Source organism: Syngnathus typhle, linkage group LG19 (assembly GCF_033458585.1).
Source record: "Syngnathus typhle isolate RoL2023-S1 ecotype Sweden linkage group LG19, RoL_Styp_1.0, whole genome shotgun sequence".
Classification (NCBI taxonomy): Eukaryota; Metazoa; Chordata; class Actinopteri; order Syngnathiformes; family Syngnathidae; genus Syngnathus; species Syngnathus typhle.
In genome coordinates, this window is record NC_083756.1 from 2,874,381 (window position 1) to 2,896,027 (window position 21,647).

General features: G+C 45.4%; 2 long non-coding RNA genes across 2 annotated transcripts; one reads left to right on the forward strand and one right to left on the reverse strand.

Moving 5' to 3' along the window:
• Positions 1-1,580: 1,580 nt before the first annotated feature.
• On the reverse strand, positions 1,581-11,480 carry LOC133143590 (uncharacterized). The gene is made up of 3 exons (XR_009710450.1): positions 11,294-11,480; positions 6,605-6,769; positions 1,581-1,984 (listed from the first exon to the last, which is right to left on the reverse strand). It is a non-coding gene; the product is annotated as an uncharacterized LOC133143590 (long non-coding RNA).
• On the forward strand, positions 8,724-17,581 carry LOC133143588 (uncharacterized). The gene is made up of 4 exons (XR_009710447.1): positions 8,724-8,845; positions 13,864-14,008; positions 14,384-14,461; positions 15,161-17,581. It is a non-coding gene; the product is annotated as an uncharacterized LOC133143588 (long non-coding RNA).
• The last annotated feature ends 4,066 nt before the right edge of the window (positions 17,582-21,647 follow it).

Sequence of the window (21,647 nt, forward strand, 5' to 3'; positions counted from 1 at the left end):
CTGCTGGTCATCTTCCCTGCGTGCGCCCCCCCCCCCCCCCTGCCAGCCCTCACCTCGCTGTCAATCACCTGGGGATTCACAACACAAGTGGCGCCATGGTAACAGCAAACAATGCGCACCATGGCTAATCATTTTTTAAATCCCCTTTAGACCCGCGGCACCGCAAGCAACATGGACAAAAAAAATGGACAATTTCAAAGTATGAGGACCGTGACGGATAATTGCGATGCTTGTTCGATTTTTTCCGATTGCGCTTGTGTGTTTCTTAAGGTGTTTAAAGGCTTAGATTGGTGCAGCTGTGCTATTTGTATTGTGTGTTTGCATTAAGATGAGCATGTATTCTTTATCCTCTGCCAAAAAAAACAGGCTGCATATCTGTTACATTGCCACCTAGTGGCCAAGGTGGGCACAGCACAAAGAGCACAAAGAATTGAATTTAAGCATAAAGTCTAATTTTATTTTACCTATGCTATTTTTCTATTTTTATTTTCCTTATTAAAAAAACATTTTGGTATTCTTTTTGGGGGGAGTGGGTTAAGATTTCACAGCAAGAACATAAGTGGACAATCATTTCGATTATACGACGACGTTGTCACTCCTGAGTGGACCTGACTGCCTCTGATCTTAACCAGAGAGGTTTTTTTCTTTTTTTTTTTGGTGTTTGGAGGAGGGCCCGGTTCAATCATACTTAATCACACACACACACACACACACACACACACACACACACACACACATGCACCAAACACACACTCACACACATCTCATCAAGGACTTAAGCGCTGCTCAGACCTGACAGGTAATGGTCTTGTGGTTTGGACACCAATCAGTCTCTGAAAATGTTTACATTTCAAACATGCCGCATGTTTTTTGGGACGTACGTTACTCCACTAGATTTACGCTTCTTATTCGTATAACACTGCGTGATGTCATCAATCGTCGCGCTCAACTTGGGTTTCGTGATTGGAAGGCTGGCCTTAATTATGCCGGACTGCTGGGCTGGCAGACCGGGGGGTGTTTTTAGGGAACGGGGGTGGTTTCTTGTCTTCAAGGACTTCCCAAGGTTTGCGCTGGAGCAAACGTACGACAAGTTTGCGCCGTTTTTTTTTTTTCTATACCCAAGTTGCAATGTTTGTAAGTGAAAAGTAGCTTCATTGCATTCACTCACCATTTGTTTGTTGAGGCGATGAGATCAGCTGTTAAGTGGTGGATGTTGACTTGATCCGGAATAAACTAGGCTGATCTTTCAAGCTTGAATTCAATCACATGGTCAAATCATGCTTCCAGGTCAAGCTTTGAAAAAGAGGTCACTGTTCAATCACAAGACCGGAGGAGGCCATGTTGCTTTTGACCTTTGACCCAATCGAGGCGAGCACGCCTCTGCATGCAGTAGCCATACGTGACCACCGAGCAGAGTACTAAAAAAAACGGCTTCACCAGAACTGAACTACATCAAAGGTACGACTTCTGTCATCTATTGTTAAACTTTGCCTAAAGTTACTGTCCAATGAAATCTGTCATTTGAAAATAAAATGTAAACATGAAAAATGCAATCAATCAGTAAAATATATTTAATCACGGTTCAAACATGGCGACATTCGATAGCAACAATTTCTGTTGTGTCAAACCAGTTGGTTAATTAGATCTTAATGAACCATTTTAGTTCATGAGATCTTATCCAAGTTTCAGCAAACTCTCACACGTTCCAAAATGAAAGTCTAAATAATCATTTAGATGTCAAAGGAAAACTATTACTACTGCGAAGTCAAGTTACACCCCCTGAGGACGTGGGGTGTGGGGGGACTGATACCGATGACTGTGTGCATAGAAAGCGAAAGAAAGCAAAGAAACACAGGCAGGATGAAAGGCAACTGCGTTCCCTTGTGATGTCGGCTGCAGACGTCGCGGGTCCCGGCATCGGGTTCCCCCCCCCCCCCCTTCCACTGGCCGGAAGTGGCGCGTTTCCCCTGGCGACAAGCTCTTCCTGCAAAATAAAGAAATGATTAGAAAGATGACAGCTGGGCCAGACGACTGCAAAGCCCAAGGGGGTGAGGGGGTGGGGGTGCCAACCTGCCAGCATTACATCAGCCCCTTCTTTGCTTCCCCCAACTTATGTTTTCGTTCTATGCATCTTCTGTTTCCTTATAGCGTACACAGGGCCATATGTTTACTTATATACTACTTATATACTGTATATATATATATATATATATATAAAGTCTGACACCCCTCCACCCTTCCAAATCATTTGTCTAGGGCCTAAGGGTCTAGGGCTCTGGGGGCAGCGACCCCTGGCAATCCTAGCGTGTGGCAGCCCAAAGCGGCCCCCCATGCCTGGTGGGAGCCCTCACATTCCACGGCAAAGTCCTCCTCTAGTATTTCCTGGAGAGGACTTAAGGCGGCATTAAAAATGATATTCTGTGCTCAGGGATGGATTTGATGTCTTGTTGACAACAATACTCTCATTTAGTTGTTTTGTGATGGCCTTATAAAGACACTTAAGCCCATAAGTGTTCATATCCTGGACAAATTATGTCAGAGATTTTTTTTTTATATAAATATGAAAGTTGGTGCTGGTATAAGGAATGACTGTAAAAGGGAATTATCAAACTCAGCGAGTTGGAATCGGTGGCCTTGTACAACCACACATCAGTGACCTGTCCAGGTGTCGTAAGTCTGTTTCCATGGCGATTAGTAGGGACATAGGTTAACACCTGCTCGTGCTCACTCATGGAGATTAATGTGGCTTCACACACGCACGTAGAAAGAGAAGACCCGTGTCCTTTTTAATGGGCACTGCTAAAAGACAGGCTCCATCTTTGGAGGAAGGTCCGTCCACGCTGGCGCAGTTCAAGAGTCGTGGCCGCATTGAGTTGCAAGGCATGGCCGCTGACAGGTAGACAAATGGAGGTCTGTTGTGCCGGCCGATTGACGCAGGATGAGGGAGCGGATCGCGAACTGTCAATGGGACGCTCTGGGCGACGGCCAGCGGCGTGCGTCGCGTCCTATTTGCGCTCCCGAGATCGACCGAGCAGATGTGACGATTAATGGAGGGAATCTGACAGCATCATCAATCTGTCACGTACACCCCAAACGCTTCGTTCATCCGATGACTTTACAAATTCAACGTGGACTGCTGACGCTGTGTACTTGGCCACGCCCAGAAAACGCAGCCAATCATAATACGGAATGGGATGCGGGGCCTCAAAAATTGGCCGTTGAATTAATTGATACATTTTGTGACCAGCTGTAAAACAAAAAAAAAACGTGGCTTTTTGTTGCTTTTGCTGGCCGGTTATTCCAAAATGCTAATATTACGCCAACAAAGCTAAGCTAAAGAGGATTGTTTTGTTTAATTGACTTCACAAGATGTTGTGTTTAAAAAAAAAAAAAACTAATAGCAGCATGCGGCTTTGGTCCTAAACTTTAACCATTCTGAAGTGGAACTTCCCCAAACCAAAAGTGCTCACATGTTACTGTTTAGGTGTCCTTTTTTTTTTTTTTTTGCTGCTGCTAATAGCCGTTGATATGCACTATTAGGGGGTATTCACTGTGTAGTTTTTGCTTACATGAAAGCGCTGCTTTGTTTACAGGAATTGTAAATAATGAGCATGGCATGGAAAGCATTGTCATCACAGTTAAGACCTGCGGGAAGAGGGAAGGATGCAGGGACGCTTAATAACAATGAACAAATCTGTGTGTACGCTTCACTGAGCGGTCAGAATGTCGGAGAGGGGAAAGCAAGCGGCCCCGGTTTAATCTGTGGCAATCCATGGCATTGATTATCTTCCCGGGGAGAATATTGTGGCTTGACTGCGTGTTTTTCGTTGTCGGAAAGTGATTTGAACAACAGGAAAACAAAATGGTGGCGCGCCAAGCACCAAGCTGTGGCTAGCGAAAACCCACGACGCATTGAACCCATCCGTCGAACTGAATAACTCGACAAAGTATTGTGGCTGGTAGCTGTCGCTTCTTCTATTTTTACAATTTTATACTTATTTAAATATTTATACTGAATTATGTTGTCCTTTTGTGTTGTTCTGCATGTTGAGGAAAAATGGGGCGAATGCACAAAAGACTTGTCACGCTATGCTAGCCCAACAATGCCACATAGCAACAATTTGGCCTTCAGTGTATTTATTGGGCAAAAGGCCTGCAGGCAACAAGCGCTTCTTCGACTTTTCTTGTGAATTATTGCCGCCATTTATCATGCCTGTCATGTCGTACCTTTTAAACAGACCGAGAGAAAGGTAAAAATAGCCAGCATCTCAGGGATGCTTTGTTAACTCTCGCTGTAGAAATAACAAGGGCGGATGTGGGAATCAGCCCAAGGCGGTGTCCCGGAGACAAAGTCCGTGTGACACCCGAGCGTCAGCCGAACCCGTCATCAGTCGTATCGCTGACAAAAACCCCAGCGGGCTCGGGTGCTTCTTTCCAGGCTTTGACCTCTTTTACTCAAAGCACTTTTTTTAGATATCTGCAAATTCAACATTGCAGTGTTTTAAATTTTAGGGCAAAATTGCACTTTATTATAATGTACAAAAGGAAATGTATTCTAGAATACATGTCATGTGTACTAATGGAATCATTTGTGCATCCTGATTTTATGCTTCACTTCATTGCATGGTGCTGCTCCTTCTGTGGTATGCCCGCCTCGGCCACCGGGGCAGAGGCGTAGCCAGGATTTTTTCCAGTAGGGTCGCACGCCCAGAGGAAAAAAAATCTAACATCACCCACGCCGTTCGCTGATCGCTAAAACAACATCCGGGTCAGGGAGGCAAACGGTGAATGGATAACATCGCGCACATACATAGAATAGCGCAAGCACATTCGCGTAAGACCGAAAGAAAAAAACGGCATGAAAATGAAGAATCGAAAAAGCTAGATTTTTTTTTCAACCGGGGCGCAGGGAGTCCGAACCGGGGCGCCGCCCCGGCTTGGCTACGCCTCTGCACCAGGGGGAAGTATAAAAACAAACAACATATTGGCGTCCCAGGTAGAGCGAAGGAGGCCAACACGGGGGTGCGCCGGCTCGCGCTCATCAGTCATCGCTCTGCCCTTGTCGCTGCTAAAAATTGAAGCTCAAGTCGTGTCCTATTTTGGTTTGAGGAACAGGTGACGCCAACCCGCCATGCTCCCCCAGCCTCAACGCCAACCTCGCCACCCTCACTGCCCGCGCGCCACCCCCTCGGGGCAGTCCGCGAATGCAATGATGACATAGCTGTCCAAGAAAGGCAGGACGGACAAACACAGATGTCATTATCATCAGCTGCCCCACAAAAAAAGCAAAACACGTTTATTCTGTTTTGTCTGCCTCCCAACGGCCGCTAACCAAAGAGCACGACGGCGGTCAGCGTGTGCCATGTGACACACCTGTGTACGCTCTACTCTCTCACTCCACATTTACATCCCGCTCAAATCCTATTCAAATATCAACACAGCAATGATGTGCCACTTTGTGTACGCAAAGACGGAATTAATCAAATGAGCGTTGACCTGATTGCTTGATTTGTTTATGGCGTGGGAGATGAGACTGGACGTGAAACACGAATCCCCAACTACTTAAAATATTCCTGGCAAATGTTTATTACCCTTTCTGACTCCCCAGTAGTTTAGTAAATGACATGGGTAATTTTTCATGTCCATATTGTATTTTGTCTTTCTTTTTTAATGAATAGGTCCTATCTAATACGCCTTGTTCACAGGTCCGTTTCACATAGGTATGCGATAGGGTCGAGCCAAGAGGAAGTGAGTGGTGCTCCCCTTGGACAACAATGGGCCTCCACAGAGCTCCCGCCAAGGCCCAGCCGGTCATGAAACACGGCGGGGATGTCATTGACCTCGGGGTTAACTCTCCTCAGGTAAGCAGCGGCAGATCTCGGACAAAAGAGCGCTTCTACAACAGATGGAGCGGTGCGGCGTATCCGCGCTCTCCCGTATTGACAGATTTTCTAATTCGCTGCGGATTCCCATAAGAGTGGGTGGCCTGGGCCCAACAGTGGGCCCATTCATGCTGGGTGGGACGGGGAGGGAGGGATACGTAAATGAACCTGGATTAATTGAAGAATGGCTCCGGCATTTGAATAATATCTATCAATGCATGAAAACGTCCAGGTCAGGATGTCAAGCTGCCTCACTGATTCGCTGATACACGGATAAGGCGCACTCCGAATGAGGTTTTTTTTTCCAGGGGGGAAAAGCGCTTCTATGCATGGATGGTGCTCTTCTAAACACAAAAAAGAATGCATTTGTTTATTTCCTCTCTTAGCCATCAAAAACTAATAATTCAAACAGATCCCAAATAGTTGACAATTTAGGGGGTGCGTCTCATTTTTAGAAAAATTGTAATCATAAATATTTTTTGGGGAGCATTTGCGAAGTAGAATGAACCCAATAAGCATGACAACACGATGCCTCTAAGAATTTAATTTGGGTGTGTATGTTGAAGTGGAGGTGCGCCAGCGTCGGTTTTTATGCCGCCCCCAATCAAATAGCCGTCGTGTAAGCGAGGGCAGGCTTGGCAAACTGGCGGAGGGGATACTTCCTCAGATTAGCCGGGCTGTTTACACAGTCCCCCGGTAATCTGGGCCACAGGGGAACATACCTGTACTGTGTCAAAGGCCCGGCTCCGATTACACACTGGGAAGCATACGAGCATCCGGGGAGGGTCCACAGGGACTGGCCTGGTTCCAGGAACATTGGCAGCAGGTACCGGGGAAAGAGGGCCCGACAAGGGCATGCGTTGTTGTGCACCTCTTCACTTCCTCTTCTATAAAACAGAGAATGGCACGATGTTGCTATCGTAATGCTAGCATATCAAAAAGAAAACTCAAAAACATGCTAATGGATTATTTTCATTGAAAAAAACACTTTCGTTTTTGGTGGGGGAATTGGCTGGAACGCATTAATAGTATTTTCATTCATTTCAACTGTGAAATTGATTTGAGTAACAAATTAAACTTCAATCCGCACTTAATTATTGTCAATATTGAATTTGAATATGTGGCAGCTTGTGTCGCGCCAGGCAGACGAGTCTGGAGTAAATCATTTGCGCCAAGGTGAAAATGTGGCCACCAACACGAGTGGACCTAATCCATTGCAGACGTGGGGATGGGATGGGGGAAGGGGGGCTGGATGGGGTAGGGGGGTCAGGTGCAAACAATTGCGGCAGCTGTCAGTGAGCTGCCATGATCTCGTTTGATATCTTAATTGTGAGTCAATCCCATAGCAATTCTGGCTACGTCGGGGCTCGGCCCGCTTCGCTTCCATCTGTCAGGATTCCTGAGCGTCTATATCTCTCCGATGTTTGTGTGTGTGCGCGTGTGTGTGCTGTGTGTGTGTGTGTGTGTGTGTGCGTGTGTGCACGTGTGTGTTGTGTCCAGCCCGTCCCGCATCTCGCAGGGAAATCGGCCCTGATTGCTGCCATTTCCGCTGACTTTTAACGATACGGGTCGGTTGGGAGGGGAGCGGGCTAATGCTGATAATTGCCACGTTTCAAAACTACTGGACTGCCGGCACCACCCAAAGTCTGCTGCCCTCCTCCTGCCTCGTCAGTTCAGCGCTATTAGCACGAGAGCGGAGAGCGTGTCAATGTCGATTCGGCTCCACAAGCCGAGACTCTCCAGATCCCCTTTTGTACCTCGCCATGTGGTCCGGAGCCGAGTGATCTGGGATCGTGTATCCAAACGTCCATAAGCATCTACTATAGGTGGGTGAAATTTGACATTACGATTAGTGGCGTTTTTAACTTTATCAAATTTATGAAAAAAAAAAAATATGAATTTAATTTTCAGTCAGAAGAATACAGACTCTATTTCCATTTTGCTGATTTTTCATATGCAGTTATAACTGGGTTTTGTTGTTAATTTTGGGTGTAATTCCACTGTTGCCCAGGAGATGGTGGTGTCAAAGAGGGCTCACTCATCATAAGTTGAATTAAACTGGACACTGTCTCCAGAGACGCAATTATGAAGAGATAACTGTCCGGCGTGTTGACTGCTTTGACTGATCGGCCGCCACGAGGCAACTCCTGCCTCATGATTCTGTGCCCCGACTCCTCGACCCCTCGTGGTGATTTATGTGGCCCCGGGAAGCCGGGGTCTATTTGAGGGCCCTGCGAGGAATGAAAGTGTTACCGGTGGGTGTCGGAGGCAGGGGGGGGAGACTTTCAGGAGAGAATTATGAGTTTTCTCAGCTGAGTGCCCGGCTTTGGTGGAGAGTGGGGGGGGCAAGGGGTAGGGGGAGCAGACTGCAGTGTGTTGGTGCGGGGATATGTCTTTGGAGCCCACAGGCTTGAACTCCACAGCTGAACTAGTGACCCTGACAATCCATCAGTGCTGGGGTGTGACAAGGCAGGGGTGTATGTGACAGAAGGGGGCAGACGTGGAGAAGCTTAGCGACGGGTACAAGGGACCAAGGGGTTATAATGGGCTAAGGGGCACAAGAGGGGGGGGGGGGGCAAAGGGATTTCTCCTCGGTGCTTGTTGCATATCCTTCCAAAGCAATTTTTTACTTTCTTCAGACAAATGGACTAAAATGAGACTCTTTCTACTGGACTAGTAGAACATTTTTGCTTCTAATGTTTCCACCCCTGTGCGCTTTAAGCCCAAGTCAAAGCCAGACTGAAATCCCCCACCCACACACCCCCAAATCCCTAAACCCACTCCCACTTCCACTGCCAGCATCTTTCAGCTGTTGCCCAAGACTCACTGTCACTTGGTTGTACTTGATCCCAGCGTGACCACTTGAAGTGGGGAGGCGGGGCGGGGTGTGACCGGAGCGACACTTAATGGTTAACTAACGCTGATGTTGAAACTCCGAGATGAAGTCTTGTGCTGGTGAGGATGTAAGTAAACGAGCGTTCCAACGGCCATTTTGCCACAAATCCATGAGGAAGCGATGCTTTTTTTAAATAGCAGCTATCTGATGTCGGCATGCCTCTCCATCAATATGTTCTTTTGCCCTTGTCCGCTGCTGATGACTCTTTCTTGTCATAACCCCCCCCCCCCAACCACCAACCCTCAACCTCTACAATACACCTTCGGCAGTTACAGTTGTGGATATTTTGGGAAAACAAAAAATTCTAAAAAGTTCAACAAAAAAGAAGAGTAGCCTGATAGAAAAATGTATTTTATGAATCAAAGCGCTTTTCCTGTTTTATTGCCCTCGCTGCTAGATGAGGAAATCTGAAATCAGTTATTGAATATTATGACCATTAATCATCGCTATCATCAACGCCGTGTTTATCACTCGGGCATGTCCTGAGTGGCGCCTCGCACGCACTAAATTTAATCCCTCGTCCGTCTTTTCGACTCTTCCAAATGTGTGCATGCATTGCTTGTGCGAGCGTGTGTGTGTGTGTGTGTGTGTGTGTGTGCGTGTGTGTGTGTGTGTGTGTGTGTGCGTGCGTGCGTGTGTGTGTGTGTGTGTGTGTGTTAGCCACTGCCTGAAAAATGATTAAATAAAAGCATCATGGCCATCACTTCCTGTTGGATGAAGCGCTTCATCTGGTGACTCGGTTAGTTAGTTAGTTAGTTAGTTAGTTAGTTAGTTAGTTAGTTAGTTAGTTAGTTAGTTAGTTAGTTAGTTAGTTAGTTAGTTAGTTAGTTAGTTAGTTAGTTAGTTAGTTAGTTAGTTAGTTAGTTAGTTAGTGAGGTCTTCAGTAAGTTTGCCAATTATTCAGTTAGACTGCTAAAGTCATAAGTCATCAGACTGTTACTTATTCAGTCAATCATTTTCCTCGGATTCTTTTTCACTCCGACATGCGTTTCCCACTTTTTATCAATAGCGAGCATTTCATTGTCACTATGAAACGCGACCCCTTCGAAACCCAATCGTCCTTTTAGTGTCAAGAAATGGCTCGCTGCCCCGCACTCTCACGGAATCCGCTGTCATGTGACCCCGCCGACCGACCGACCAGCCGAGCGAGCGTCCCAAAAGCAAATGCCCGGCTCATTGATCACTCGCTGTCCCAAGCGAGACGTTTACTGTACCGCTCTGCTCCTGCTGTTTAACTCAATCCATTCTTTATGAATTATTAATGAACCTCCTCATAATTCCCTTTGTGCCATAAGTAAACGCTAGGATTGCGGTGGGAGTTTTCCAGCTCAGATGTATAATAGAATTAATATATCAAATATGTAATTCATAATCAAATAAGATATATTTATATATTATATATTACAGGCGGCTCGGTGGCGCACTGGGTGGCATGTCCGCCTCACAGTTCGGGGGGTGCGGGTTCGATTCCACCTCCGGCCCTCCCTGTGTGGAGTTTGCATGTTCTCCCCGGGCCCGTGTGGGTTTTCTCCGGGCACTCCGGTTTCCTCCCACATCCCAAAAACATGCTTGGTAGGCCGATTTAAGATTCCAAATTGTCCCTGGGTGTGAGTGCGAGTGCAAATGGTTGTTTGTCTGTGTGTGCCCTGCGATTGAATGGCAACCGCTTCAGGGTGTCCCCCACCTACTGCCCGATGACGGCTGGGATAGGCTCCAGCACGCCCGCGACTCCCGTGGGGACTAAGCGGTTCAGAAAATGGATGGATGGATGGATTATATATTACAAAAAAATTTGATCAATTTTTAAACTATAATGAACCAAAACGGGTTCCCTATTACTTTTGCAATGTTCTTTTTTTTTTTAAATGACTCGAGGGGGGGGAGGGTCAAAAATAAAAGAGCCGAGTCTGCTTTTAGACCAACAAAAGCTTCGGGGGGGGCTCTTGTCTAATGAGTGCCGAGTGCTGATGGGTAATGAGGTGCTATCAGGTGTCACTCTGGCCTGTGTGGCCTTAGCTCATGTTGCTGCTTCAGCACATATGTGCATCTAGAGCGCCATCTACTGACCACAATTCAAATTTGAGTTGAACTCCAAATTGGGGCACACAGGAAGAGTACTGTATTTATATTATATATGTATATTCTACCACTTTATGTTACATATTTATATTTCTAGCAAGCCTCCGTTCGTTTTCTGCGGCTCATCCAAAAGAAAAGCCGCAAAATGGCCCTGCAATTAGCTTATTATACACATGAGATGCACCATGGTTGTTGGGTTAGGGTTGCTGGGAAAGTCCCTTGTGTGGCGAAATGACCTCGGAGGAGCCCTCCAAAGATATGCGAGGACCTGCGAGTGCCGAAAATTGTAAGTCGACTTCATAAAATGATCCGAAAAATCATCGCGAGTCAAACAGTTGACATCGTGTGAACAAGGCAGCTCATTCATGTTTTTTTTCACACGAGCCTGTTAGTTGTCACACATAACACAACATGTCCGCCCTCCCCTCAGCCTCACCTCCAGCACAGGCCAACCCCTCATCAACTTCCCGCAGCATTTGTCCTCCAGCGACGGACGTCTTTGTCCCAAATTACAGTCCGTCAAACCCGAAACAAAATAAACGGCGTCTGATTTTGATGCATTTGACCGTCTTGGCTTGTTTGGCTTGGCCGCCGTCTGCGCCGCTGCAGTTGCATCGCCGAGGTTTGAGGCCTGCGGCGCCGCTGGGAGATAACCTGATTATTCACTAAACTGCCTTCCACGGGATTCATATTAAAGACGCGCTAGCGCTTCGGCACCACAGCGTGGACGTGGAGTGGTAGCGGCCATTTTGAACACGTTTCGGCACCTAGTCCACTACAAAAGTCCCACCAAAACAATGGCCATCACAAAAAAAAAATATAATATACATCTCTCGCTTTGCGTCGGAATGAAAACTTTGTTTTGAAAGCTAAATTTGTGACCCGTAGCGACAGTGACACGGGGTGAACGTCTGGGTCACTTTACTGCCCCGATAAAACGCCCTGAGAGGCACAATGCGACCCCCCCCCCACCTCCTTCTTTCTTCATGGCCAAAGTAAAACAGCCATTTCTCACTCAGGGGCCGGTCTCTCGGACTCCAAAATGCATTTTATGGACCACCCCCCCTCTCCCCCGTTTTGTGCAGATGGGTTAAATATGACATCAAAGCCTCTTTTAAATCCTTCACAGTACCTCTCATGTTTCTCCGCCAGTATCAAGTTCAAACCCCGCATTTTTACAGTAGATTTAATGGATCAATTTCTCTAATCACATTAGCACCGGCTTAATGTAGAACAAATTTCAGCGTGGCCACCATCAAAGACGCCAGGCCTGAGCTCTAATCGGCCGTGGCATCTCGGGCTGCGCTGGAAGATCTCTGGGCCTGCTGTGATAAGCTCCAAGGGGACCCCCCCCCCCCTTTTATACCATTTGAATGGGTGATGGGCGCTCTCAACAAGAAAAATGCCAACTGAAGTAGTACATTTTTCAAAAAATATAGAATTGAGAAACATTTAATGCTTTAGCAACAGCCGCTATCAGATATATAGCTAAAATAAAGTCAAGCTAATCGGCCAAAAATGCCCCTAAGGTGCTAACATCTGCACGAAAACACACACTTTTACACACACGTAATCATATATACACGTATGAACAGACAAAAAACAGAAGCCATGTTTGTTTTCGGCACCACACAGAATGATGGATGATAACCACTGTTTCTATTTGTTTACTCTACGGCAAAATATGTAACGACCCCCCGCCGACTGGATGTAACGTCCAAAAATACGATCGTGAATGAGCAATGTCTTCACACATGCGGAAAATGTAGCGGTGGGCCACAATCAAACACACACACACACTTGGGGCTTGTCTTGATTAACCCAGCCAGGAGACTCATGGCGTGTTTTGACCGTGGCGTCATGTCCGGGTTCCCCGAGCGGCTCGATGGAAGCCATCCGTTCGGCTTTGTTAGCAGTTTGTCTCCTTGCGTTTTTTTATTTTGGCTAATTCGTACAGTTCGACCGATGACCTGCCTGCCTCACAGGAAATAAATAATGAGTGAGCACCAAACGGTTCGTGTTTTTTTCAGACGCGGGTTCGACTCGGAGTCGTTTGATCTTTCTGAAAAAAAATCTGAAAAATGTAATGTTAAATTAAAAAAACAGTTGCTAATTCTATTGCAGGAGGATAAAGAATATATGCCTCGTTATGTTATCTATAGCTGCTCTAGTGCTATAACTCACCCACATTATTCCGCTGCGTCACGGTTCCTGGAGCAGAATTCCGACATTGTTACGACACTCTTGGAATAATTTTCTTTATTTACAGAACCCTGTGAACCGTATACCACGCTCTGATCACACACGCTCGAGCCCACTGCATGTAATTACCCTCAGCCCCACTCTCCAATCTGTCACTGCCCGGACTCATTTGTCAGAGCTCAATGCAGCGTGATTAAAGAAACCTTAACGGTGCCGTTGCAAAGAAACAAAACAAGAGGAAGAAGAAAAAAAATCTGGGAAATTTGGGAGCTGAGCGTGGGTCGCTAATGCATCGAAGGTGCTGCTGCGGCGGTAGTGCATTACGGTAATTAAAGACATGCAACATTACGGGGCTTCATTAATCATGCCTTCAATGGACTTTGAAGCCTTAATGAAAAACGGTTTGCCGTGCCGCGGTTATTGGGCCCGTACAAAATATGGGGGGCACCGCACACGCCGGCAGACCCCCTGAAATGGATTGCCTGCTACAGGATGGAAAAAAAAAAAAACAAAGGGAAATGATTTGATGCAGGGGTTAACAGTCTGTATCGAGGCAGCGTTTGAAATGCATTGTTCTTGAATCATATCGCACCTCATGTTTCGAGATGAGGTATTGAATCGCATTTTATAAAAAAATTTTTTAAAAAGGCCTGCAATCATGTCAAAAATAGCACAATTTAATTATGTCTGTGTTGACTTTTGAGGCTGAGAGTTCACTTCTAGGGGTGTGCATCATCCTGAGCAAAATCAAGAAAAGATCTGAGCTGACGCAGATGGTTTTGAATGTCTTTTCTGTTCCCTCAGAGATCATCTCCTACTGGAGGTGCATTAGGGTGAGATGGGAGCCCCAGATTAGCGTCTATTACCGTGCCAGAAATGACGTACTACCACTTTCCCCGACCCGCTTTTTTGGGGTCTTGCTTAACAGTCAGTGGCGCTAACTATTCAGGTGAGTCGCTCAAGCAAAATTGTTCCAAAAAGTTCGCCCCCACCCCCTCCCTCCGATAAAAGCACTTTTGGCAGCTTTACTTGGCTACATTTTTTTTTTCTTCAACAAAAGGAGCAAAAGGCAGGGGATGATCCATCATTTAGAACGATGACGTCACTGTCTTTCTCCTTAAATGGGCAACTCCGGGCCTGGATTGTAAGAAAATAACAATGACAATACTGACATCTAGTGTTCAACGAGTTCATTGCAGACTCCTCCAGTAGCCCTGTAAACGAAATGCTCATTTTGTGGCACCTCAAAAGTTATTGCGTAACCCTTTTCTTTTCACTAATAACTTTCTCTGGATTTTTCTTTTCATGCCTGGTGGTGATGTAGTCCAGAGTTGCACCGCCGGATGGCGCTCCAGTAACGCTACAAAATGAGAAGCGTTTCCACGGGCGTTTCCTATTTTACGTAAGTACAGTAACAAGATATATTCAATCTTTAAAATTTTAAAACGTATACTTGTACACGTAGACCAGCAAAAATGCTTTGATACGGAAATACTATTTGAAGACATAGAAATCATTGACTCTGGAGACAAGATACTTTAGGGATTTCAAGGTTTAATTGATCTCCGGAAAAATCCAGGCACACATCGAAGGTGAAAACATGCAAGATGAAATACGTATGAATATCAATATGAAATCAAATTTCGGCAGCATACAATTCACATTGTGCTCTCATCGCGAGGGGGACAACATCAACATCAAGCGACTTGGGCGAACACAATCCATTAGGTATTGTTTGGACTGCCGTAGAAAAGTTTAGTGATTAAGATGCTACTTTTGGGCAATTTGCATTCCCATTTTAATAATTTTACCCACTCAGCCATCTGTGAGTGGGTAAAATATGAATGTGTTGCAGACCAAATGAAAGACTTGTATCTGAAGGCACCGCTGTAGCCAGATCATTTTGAAAAAGGATGATGAAAGGCTTTGGGGTTTGTTTGTTTTTCAATTATTTTTAACATTTCATATTTTAATGCTTATTTAAGTGAAACGGAGAGGAAGCAAAGTCCTTTTTGACAGATGTGAAATTAATTTGGTTATCAATGATTGAATGATTCTGATCAAGATAGAGGGTAAGGCCCCATTATTTTTTTTTCTTTAGAAGGACCCAGATGAAAGCAGCTCCATGCATCTCCATGGCGACGCAGTTTTGATGGAGGGTCCTCCTATCATTAGCCGAATCATCAGGAGGAGAATGTGGACGGACGGATGGACGAAGATCCCATTCTAGATGGGGGACGAGACAATATTCTATCTGACAGCACTTCAATCCGAATTTGACCTGATCGTCGCACAATGGATGCCAAAGTGTCTCGATAGCAACAGCCCACTCCCGATGGGAAACGTTTGGCCGTGAACTCACCAGCTCGTCTAGAACCACCACATCAGGCTCACGCTGCAAATGGCCATCAGCGGCAGCGAAAGCGAACAGCGTTGACCCCCTGAAAGGCAGCAACAAAGCAATTTGGTTTGACCCCTGCTGGACCCGAAGGCATGCAACGCACACATACACACAGGTTCCAAAATAATATCGGCTCAAACATTTGCAGTCGGACTCCATCCATGGCATTGGTCGAGCGCGCGCGCGGCAAGAAGGAAAGCGACTCACCGCGAGCAGTGACTATGACTGTGAAAGTCTTCTCCTCAGCCTTTCCATCTTTGGGTGTCATGGTGACCTTGTACTTGCCCTTGTCTGTAAAACCAAGCTGGACGATAGTCAGATCTCCACGGGTCTGGTCAAACACGAACTTTGGGTTGTAAAGAACCCCCTTGGTGACTTTCCAAGTGTCTGCAGTTGGGTTCTTAAGGGACTTGGACAGCGCGCCTGCATCGACCTTGGCCTGGGTTGGGGCCTTGGTCGGGGCCTTGGTCGGCCTTGGTCGGGGCCTTGATCGGGGCCTCGGTCACGGCCTTGGTCGCGGCCCCGTCAGCGGACTGGCCGGATTCGGTCTTGCCGTAGGTGAGAATCTTGCCATTGTCCATTTTTTCCCAGACGACATTTGTGTAGTCATCCAGCTTAGTCTTGCAATGGTAACATTGCCACCTGCTTCGCCCTTGATTTCTTTGTCTGCTGCTGCTGCTGTTGAAAACAAAGCACAAGTTACTTTTTACCAGCAGTTCCACAATAATCATTGTCACAGCACACCTCGTGAGTTTCTCTTGTCTGCATCATGGATCATCTATCTCATTAACGGCATTTCATTCGAGAGGTCAAACCTCCGTCTTGTTTTCAAATACGTAAGTTACCAGCAAGCGGAAGGGAGATCAGGAGCGCCCACATCAGCCGAGCCATCTTGCTGGTCATCCTTTTCTTCTGCTGATTGAGGAAGAAGCGCGAGTAAGAAGCACACTTTGCCCGAGCAAGCGAGGTAAGGTGCACCAGAGTTAGTACTCGGCCGTCGATGGGACTTTGCTTTCAGTCTCAGCTCAGGCGTACCCACAATGCTTGGCCTACAAAGAAAAGGACATCCGCCCTTTGGAAATGACACGGCGCTTGCAAATGTCATGCGCGCATCACTAAGACGCAAAGGGATCAAATGCAAAGCTTTGAGAGGAAATCTGCAACTCCATAGGACGTGTGCTCACCAAGGACGGCATGTGGCTGCCAGGCCTCTCCCGCTACGGAACGGGATGGGCGACTCAATCGTCTGAGACGTCATTGGTTGTCAAAGCACAAATCTCCCAACGGGAAGGAGGGGAAGCAAAATGGCCGCTCAAAGAGTCAAAGAGGGCCAGAGCGGCAAAGAGACAAAGGGGTTCTTTGGCGTTTGGGCTGGAGACATGCGTGACCTTAAGGTTACGACCGTCGATTGCATCGCGGTGCCTTTATATTACCTTACGCAAGCAACACTTTGACTTTGATCCAAAGTGGAACGCGGGGCGGATCTGGCGAGCTCGATGACAACATGAGCGTGTGCAAGCCCGAAACAACGCTCTGAGAAAATGAGCTAACATGACACCATGACGATGAAAACAGTTTCCATAGCCACTTTTCTTCTTTTCCACCAGTACGACTTCTCCGTTCTGTACTGATAAGAAGGACTGATACTTTGGCTACGGCAAAGTTCCCCCGCCCAAAAATGCAAGAAAATTGTGACTAAAGAAACCTGCATTCACCAATTGAGATATTTTGCTTATCATTGCGCAACATTGATGGCAATTTTTCCCATTCTCATTCCAATTTCTGGTTGGAAAAAGAACGACCACAAGATGGCGCTCGATACTGTCCCGTTGAGGTGGAGGCGGCCAACCGAGCCAACTTTATTGACATGAACAGGAATTGTTCATCAAAGTCTGTCTGCTTCTCCTGCCGATTCGTTTTCATTGATACAACACGCACACGCATGGACGCACACAGCAGACAACCTCGAGGGGATATTATTATCATACATATGTGATGATATTATTATAAACCATCAAGATTGGGTCAAGCAATCATTTACAAATTATGGAAATATAGTTTTGGGATATTTGTTTATGATCTTGGAGACAAATTAAAATAAACCCATTTTGGATGCAATAAGTATTGATCTTGTTTTCCATTTAATCGCCTTTTTTGCCCTCTTGATTTGACCTGAATGCATTTCTATCTAAGTTTCTCGCGCAGTTTATAGAAAATGATTGAAAGTCATCGCGAAGTAGAAAGACTCGACGCACGTTTTCGGTTGTTTTTTCCTAATTAAATTTTTGTATATAATTCTAAATTGATGTTTCAGCTATTTCTTCATGAAAACAAACACCTCTTAGTGTCTTCAGAGATCCGTTTTCTTTGACACATGGTCCGTCTTTTGACACTCAAGTTGGCTTAACTGTTAATGCTTGTTATTATGTTGTTATTATTATGTTACACCAGAGGGACCTGTGAGCCAAAGTGCCATGATGAGGCAGCTTTTTTATTGTTAAATTAGTTTCTTTTTTTTTTATGCCTGCACTATTAATGACCAACCTTTTCTGAATATGGCCCACAATGTATACATACTGTGGTTTGTGCCTTTTTGGCAGTTTTCAAATGAGCTAAATGCATTGAGGAGAAAAAAAAAACACTCATCAGGGATCAATCCAGCTCAACTATCACTCTCATGGTGGCCTTAGCCCCCCAAATGAGTGTATGTATGCTCATGTGCTGTCTTAACCCCTGAAGTGGGTCCTTCTAGCTGGCTCATCCCGCTAATGAGGGCCTTGCTGTAGGACTGTAAACAGAGGACCACTCCCGATAATCAGTCCGAGGCCCGCCGGATGAAAGGAAAGAAAGCGCAGAGGGACTATCAAAGGCCATCCTGCTAACAGGTGAGGTGAACTTACGATTCAAGCCATATTGTTAAGTACACCTAATAGGAGCCAAATAAAAAATAACAATGCTCAGTGTTGACTGACACAATCTGAGAGGTGTTACGTGACAAAAACCTTCATTTAGGTGCTTGGAAAGCTTAGAAGGCAGATTTCTTTTCTTTTCATTGATATTTTGACTTGCATCTCATTTAAAATATATTGAAGTGCTGAGGTTTCCTATGGGGAGGGGAACTGCGCCTAAAGATGAATTGTGATTACCGTTTTTTTCCATATATAATGCGCCCCCATGTATAATACGCACCCTAAAAATTGCATGTTGATGCTGGAAAAAAGCCTGTACCCATGTATAATACGCATCAAAATTTTGACTCCTACTTAAGTCCGTAAACGTAAAATTATTTCAGAAAAAATATCATCTTTGGGAACAACCGGATGTTATTCTGCCGGTCAGTATCACTGCGCATGCGCTAGCAAACTCAAAAGCGAAGAAATGTTTCGGATTTGTGTAGGGTACATTGTGACAGCAAACGAGCAGGTGATCGAGCAAGCGTCTGATACGAGAGCATTGTGTTCATATGGAGCGTGTTTGAAGTGAACAGCAGAGAAGAAAGCGCATCTGTAATGGCGGCCTCCGTACGATATCCGGATAAAAAAAAATAAAAATTGTACCCATGTATAATGCGCACCCCAGATTTTAGGACAATAAATTAGTTAAATTTTGCGCATTATACATGGGAAAAAACGGAAAATGGAATAAATAAAGATACTTACAAAGTATTTAATATTGGGATTTTAGAATATCTTATTTTTGTAACATTTATGGTATACTCAACCACACGCACGCACGCACGCACACACACACGCACGCGCGCACACACAAAACTGGAGTAATTGAAATGTAATTACTGCAAGACTCTTTGTGTGAGCAGTAATCCTGTGAATCCATTGTTGGCCGTACGTGCCTGCTCCTTCATTTATGACCACTACCCCAACCAATTCGACCCCCCCCCCCCCCCCCCACACACACACACTCAGGAGAAGTGTGCTTCCCACAAAAAGAGGCGTAATTAGCCCGGCGACACAGGCCCTCACAATGGGCACAACTTTTAGAAGGCACTGTAAGGCAAACACTGAAGTGTGCCATGTTGCTCTTTAGGGCGGGAGTCATCAGTGGGTTGAATTGAATTCCATTCAAATGGCTTTCTGTCAATCATTACAATTCTGTGTGACATTCACGACAGGCAATGATGCGTTCAAGTTGTTTGAAAAGTCAGGGCGGTTGAACTTCTACCAAACGACTAAAATGTTACAGTTTCTGTGCTGTTGAAACATTTCACGTAAAAATGTATGTAGGATTTTGTCACACCTTGACATACCCTTGTTGCTATGTCGCAGTGTGTGTATGTGTGTGTGCGTGTGTGTGTGCGTGAATGAGAGAGCGAGAGTTTGCAGCGCGGCACACACATTAATGATCGCAAGGCCTAAACAAACCCTCTGTGGTTGTTGGGCATCGACCCGCTGATGCACCCATCACAACTAGCTAACGTATCCGCGGAGGCCTCGCGCCGTAATTGACTTGCTCTTCGAGACACACACATTTACACACACACACACACACACAAACACACACATGTGGGATTAACAACTGTCATTAGCCAGACCCCTGTTGCTTTTTTGTGTATGATTTGTTATGCTCGGAGACGGAGTGTTTATTATGAGCTGAGAACAAAATAAAATATTCTGCTATATATTTGCTTGTTAGCAAACAAAGTGTGAGCTCATCCTTTTTGGCTTCACCCCTTGAAATACATCCCTTGGTGTTTATTGGCCCGTGTGGGCCGTGAAGGGAAAAGGTGTGCGAGGTCGTTTGTGTTTCAGCCTGACCGGATTGGCCCGTCACGAGCTCACCCATCGGATCGCCCGGTTGATCGTATTTCCTGATTAACTCAAGTGAAATAAAGCTCTTTAAAAAAAAAAAATGGACGTTCCCTATCCCTTCTTCCCTTTTTCTCGCTCCCTCTCTCGACTCTTTTTCCGTTTTTTTGTTTTGTTTTTAATTACCTTCGTCATGCCCGACGGCGGCTGATGACTTGATTAAGACTGTTGCGCGCCGTTACAGTCTCTACCCCGCTGATGGATGACTCCCAAGCTTATTAACTTACTTGCCACCCTGCCCCAAGAATCAATAACGTGCCGGACCTCGAAACGCAAAGAGGGTGAGTGGGGGGGCTACCGTGATGGAGAGACACATGATTAGCCCATGTGGCCAATATGGAGAGGAGTACAGGTGTATTGATTGGGATGGATTAGGCTCAGTTGCAGAGGCTTAAAAGCTTCCCTTTTTCTTACGCTGGTCTTTGTAATCGTACCTGACACCGTGACATTTTTAATGGTAACGAGCAATAAAAAAATGGTGGAATTTTAATGCCAATACTGATTCTTTTATGGTGTGGCTCTTCCGTACTTTGGAATGACTGAGAAAAATGAATATATTCAATCAAATAATGACCAAGCCATAGCAAAACTTGTTATGCAAGGAAAACATTTTAAGGTTGTTTAGCGTACCTTTCATGAAATTTATAAGGATCTATTATTTGATATAATCCAAATAATATGATTACTTTTGTGTCGTTTTCTATATTATTTGATGTAACATAAAGCCACATTGAAAAACGTTTTTTTTGTGATTTTATTGCATTTACTATTTATTACATTTGTCTAATTTTAATAAAACATTGAAAATTCTTAAAAGTAAATATTTCCGCCTCAGTCCGAGATGGCTAAAGTTCCAACGCAATCGAAACAAATCGTAGCCTTCCAATCTCGAGGGAAAAAAAAAAAAAACACAACAGTACTTGACACCCGCCAGTCTCCTTTTACTTGGAAGACCACCATGAGACACGGCAGATGAAGAAAGGTCACAAAAAAACAAAAACCCTCATTCCCCATGGGAACCGCCCGCTTCACTGGGGCCTTTCACGAATCAGAGCTCATCATCGAAGATCATTTTGCCACCAATGGAAGCGCTTCAGCGTGCCGAGAAGTCTCGACATGTCTGAAGTTGACATTACGTTAGGACTGAATGAAACGGGCCAACAGAACACACATAATAGGCTTTTTCTCCACACGTTGCGATATCGATCACGACTTGATGGAATGTTGGGGGCAGAGTTATCACATCGACACTACGCTTATTCAAAGAAGGGTGGGTCTCCAAATTAAAACTTATATTTATTGTTTTCTTCAAATTCTAGGATTTGGCTGAGACTTCTTTTTTATGCCTTGACTCATGATATATA